The following is a 5362-nucleotide window of genomic DNA, read 5'->3' on the forward strand; positions in this document are numbered from 1 at the left end:
TTTTTTTTTTTTTTTTTTTTTTTTTTTTTTTTTTTTTAATTAGGAGTTGACTGTCCAGGGTGAGAGAGAAGAAGCAAGTTACAGCTTTCTAGGTGTGTACCCAGTTTCCCTAGCACCATCTGTTAAAGATGCTGTCTTTTCTCCAATGAATACTTTTGGCATCCTTATTAAAATTCAGTGGGTTCTTAGGAAGTAAAACTATACACGTGGATCTTTGATTCCATTCCGTTTCTGTGTCAGCACCACGCTGTTTTCCTGGAGTTTCTCTGTAGTGGGACACTAAATTGAATTTAGTCATGACTCTGGCAGGTTTTTAGTGTTCAAATTTCTTTTCTTTTCTTTTCCCTTCATTGTTTCTTTCTTTCATTTGTTTGTTTTGGTACTTTTTGAGGGGGTTTCCAGAGTCAGAATATTTTGTGCTTGCATACAAAGTTTAAGATTGAGTTTTTAGCTTCTATGAATAATTGTATTCAAATTTTGGGAAGCATTGCATTCAATCTACCTATTGCTTTTGGTAGGATAGCAGTAACCTTATGAAATCTATGAGCGTGGAACATCTTTTCATCTATTATCACTTTTAATTTCTTTCTTTAGTGTCATAACATGTTCATTGTGCAAGTCTTTTACTTCCTTGGTTGAAAGAATTCTAAGTTATTTTTAATGCTTTTATAAATTTCATCATTTACTTAATATTTTTCTTGTTTGTCATTTGTATAAAAAAAAGCTACTGATTTTTATGTATTAGTTTTGTAGCTGCTTCTATACTAGTTATATTTCTTAGATTAGGAGATTTCTGGTATAGTCTTTAGCATCTGTTATGTATAGCGTCATATCATCTTCAAGTAAGTATGCTTTGACTCTTGCTTTTCATATTTTTATATCCTCTGTTGCTCCTCTAGTCTTGTTATTTTAGCTAAAACATCAAGCACTAGGTTGAACATTAATGGAGAGAGTAGACAAACTTGCCTTGGTCCTAATTTTAGTTGAAATGCTTCATATTATCTTTACACTTGAAATGCAATTCATGTGCCTTTGCTAAAAATTTTGAGTAAGCAATATTTGAACAAGAAACAAATCTCATATCAAATGGAACATTTCAAAAATCAATACTCAACAACCACAAAAATTAATATGCATAAAAGTAATATTTATATTTATATAATTATACATATTAATTCATTTATGTATATAACAATAATAACTGGAGGAAAAGAAGCCATGAATTTGAGAAGGGTCAAAGAGTCATATGGGAAGGGCTAGAAGAAGGAACATGAAGGGGAAAATGATTATATCTTAGTAAAATAATAATAAACCAATCTTTATTTCTGTCTAGTACCTATATAATCAAAAATTCAAACTGAAACCATGTGACCCGTTTTATGAAAGTATAAAATGTCTTTAGAAAGACCTTCCTTTTACAGAAAAAAAAAAAACAGGAAGAAAAGAGGGGGGAAAGTGTTTGGTTCTTTATCTGAAACAGTTCTCTGATTTGAGCTAGAGAGTGAAGTATTAGAAAATGCAAGACCCAAGTTACTTCAGGGACATTATAATGTCTAATTGTTATACTTTCAGTCATTACTTCGATGTCCAGTCTACTGACAACTATGTTCATAGACTCATTTTCCTGAGGAAATGACCCATCATTCTTGTCTACAAATCGCAGGGAAACAGAAAGATTTGCCATCACTCAAATCAGAACCCATCTTGTCTCTTTGATTAAGAGTAAATTCTTGTATATATGTATTTGTTTTGTTTTGTTTTGTTTTTTTGTTTTGTGAGACAGGGTTTCTCTGGATAGCCGTGGCTGACCTGGAACTCACTCTGTAGACCAGGCTGGCCTCGAAGTCAGAAATCTACTTGCCTCTGCTTCCCAAGTGCTGGGATTAAACGTGTGTGGCACCACTGCCCAGCATAAGTATTTTTAAAAGTGGTATTATATTTTAGGAAATGATACAAGGTACTGCTTTACATTCTATTTGAAAACATGTTTTCACAAAATAATTTTACCAAGTTTGAACAAAAATTTCTACTAAACACTTTCTATGCACAGAATGAAACCCTAGTACAGAGAACTGCCATGGTCTCTGGCATCATGTGTATAATCACCTGTACTCAAACTCATATTTAAGTCTCCTCTCTAACCTATTCTTCAATGCTATTTGTCAGCTTGATTCTCTCTCTATCATCCTGACATCAATGTCAATGCTGCCCAATCTGATGCTCCATCACTCTCAGTTGCTGCTCACTCCCTCATTCACTACTCCTTTATGTCTTAATATGTAGTCTTTGGACTCTTCTATAGTCCTAGTTGACAGATCTCTCTATGTTGAAGTTATTTGTTTTATATTATAAAATTATTTTCTGATTTTTCTATTTTCTTTCCAAAATTATCATGAGATAATTTACAAGTATAAATGTTGAATATATTTTATGGTTTGATACATGGTGACTAAACCATGCTAATTGAGTTTTTAAGTAGTCCTTGGCTGACAATTTCATTGGTGTTTTGTGTTTGATCAACTCTACAGTGCTCTACAAATCAGATATTGTTTCCCTGAATAAACTAGATGAATATCACTGGATGAGAAAAGTAAGATATAAAAATTCAACATTGGTCTTTCTGAGTTCAGCAATACACTCTGAGGACAATTTTTTTAACCAGAGACATATTTTAGATAGGATTATCAGGACATATTCTAAAAATTCTGATTCTGAAAGTTATAGGAGCCATCAAAACAATGTCGTGACTGAACCAGCGTTGGTAACTTCCTGATTCATCTACCACAAGGTACTCCATCCTAGAAGTTAAGCCAAGATTACTGTTAAGAGTAATAACATGGTTATTTACTAATAAAATCTCATAGATTTATGAGGTACAGTGTGCTAAAAGATTGCACATACCAGTTACATGAATGACTTGTTCAAACGCATGCTGTCCTCAGTACAATGTGTGCATGTACATGTTGTCTTCAGTATCTCTTGTTCTCTGTGTTTTTCTCCAGACTTCAAATTAATGTCAACTGTTCAAAATTAATAATTCATTTAGTTTCAGTCTATAAGGAGGAAGATTTTCTCTCTTTAGGTCTAGCACTCTTTCTTAAGTATCAAAACTCTGTCCACGTGGTTATAATCTGAAAGCACCTTTAAGCTGACATGGAGGAAATAAACAGCCATGCAGCAGCTGCTCTTCTATAATGACCTAGGAAGAAAGGAAATATACAGGATTTCATCATTCATGTAAGAGAGGTCAGATTTTCACCTAAACGGTCTGAGTAAGTTTTTTTTTTTTCTATTAAAACTTAGCATGAGTATTTTTAGGATGTGAGAAGATGTTATATCACTGTATCTCAACCAAAACCAAGATTCAAAATCATTTTCTTTCACACTTCCTACTTACTTTGTAGCTTCAAAAATACAAACCAAGGTGCATAGAACAATTAAAATTTGAGGACAGAGAGCTAGCTCAAGAGGTTAATATAACTTATTGCTCTTGTAAATGACCCTGTGTCAGTTCCTAGACCCATACAATGGCTCACAACCATCTATAACTCCAATTCCAACAACCACTTCTGACCTCTGTAGACAGAAGGCGTGCATGTGGTGCACACACATGCATGGAAGCAAAACACTCACTAACATAAAATTGAAAATTATCTTGCTGTTTATATGTTTTATAGCAAATGTATCATCAAAATTATCAAAGATTTTAGGGTAACTAATCTTCAGTCACATGGACTTAAAACACAGAAGCAAAGCATATCTGAGGATATCTTAACAAACATGGAAGTGACCATGTTCTTCCCCATAGTTTCAAAATGGTTATAAATGAGGTATGAGGATATCCAGGAATTGATTGAGGGTTAATGGGAAGGTAGAAAGAGAAAGCCCAGACTGTAGGATTTAGCAGGATTTCCCCTGTCATTAATTTAAATATTAGTGCAACAGGAGGCCTTGATAGAAGAAAGAAAGGGAAGGTGGAGCAAAGAGTTGCAGGGACACAGAGCAACTTGTGGGAGAGAGGAGGAAGGAAAATGGAGATCACTGAACCATATGATTCAGATTCAGTGTGGTTTTAAAGAGCCACAGGTAGACATAATTGGGGTAACTTGTCTAATCTAAGTGGGCAGCTTTTATCATTATTAGTTGGCCCTGAAATTGTGTGGGCATCTTGTGAATTAAGAATATATATATATATATATATATTCTTATATATGATTATTTATAAGTTTCTAGAGTTTTGTTTCTAGCGGGTTGCTGGGTATTGTGGCTGCTGACCTCAGGGTGAGTAGTCTTTGCTTTGGGCTGGCATGGCAATGACCCGCCAAGGGTCATTTGGGAGCTCCAAACCAAGTTGAGAACACTCTAATGGAGTGTGGGACGGCCATCCACAGGGGGGTTATGGCTGAGAAGGAACTAGTGGCCCCAGAGACAAGTGAACCGGAACTGGGAAGACCTTCTATCAGTTGCTGCTGGACCCAGAGGCAGCAAGACCTCTGCTGGGGCAGAGAGTAGCTGGTGCAAGAGCAGGAACTTACCATATTAATTTTAATATTTCCCGCAACAGTAGGACTTCAGATTTATTCATGATGCTGAACCTAATGTTTCCATAATGCTCACACATTGCCAGAAGCCTTTACTCGATGCCATCAATTGTGGTTTTCCTGTAAGTCAATGAAATAGTTTAAAACTTTAGCTTTAAAGCTAAAAACCCAGACATTATGTTACATCTTACTAGATTTTCATATAAGGTATAAAGGAGATGGACTTAAGTTATCGTTGTTCGAGAATTAAAGGGCTGGGCTGAGCACAGATGGTTCTGGAATAGGTCCAAAGAAGACAGGGAGTATTCACTGCCCCCGGGAGGGCAGACTATGAGAGCTTTATGCCAGGAAAGAGTTTTCAACAGCAGGAAATGAATCAGGATACATTCACCTCACTGATTCAGGAGGGCCAGACAGACAGGAAACTAGAAAAAATGTACCCAGCTTTGAAAAATGCTCATTGAAAAGGACATTTTCCCAGGACAAACTCCTATTTCCCAGACTTATTTATCTATACAAGTGCTCTTTTCATCTGTAAAACATTATATCAGGGTGATATCTATTAAATAATGTATATCAAATATCTACAGTGTTGTTTTCTTAAAAAAAAATATGTTCTAAATTCTGACCCACTCGCCTATATTTTTCCTTTTGTGAATTCTAAGAATAGGTTAAGAGGAAGATCCAGAATTTAATGTTGGACAATGGAAACTATCAGATACAAATCTGGTAAACAAAAGACAGAATAATTAGATAGTCAGTGTATGTCTTGGAGAGACAAACAACACTGTGGTGCTTCTAATTTATTTTATTTGGACTCT

This window comes from Mus pahari, chromosome 4, assembly GCF_900095145.1.
Source record: "Mus pahari chromosome 4, PAHARI_EIJ_v1.1, whole genome shotgun sequence".
Lineage (NCBI taxonomy): Eukaryota > Metazoa > Chordata > Mammalia > Rodentia > Muridae > Mus > Mus pahari.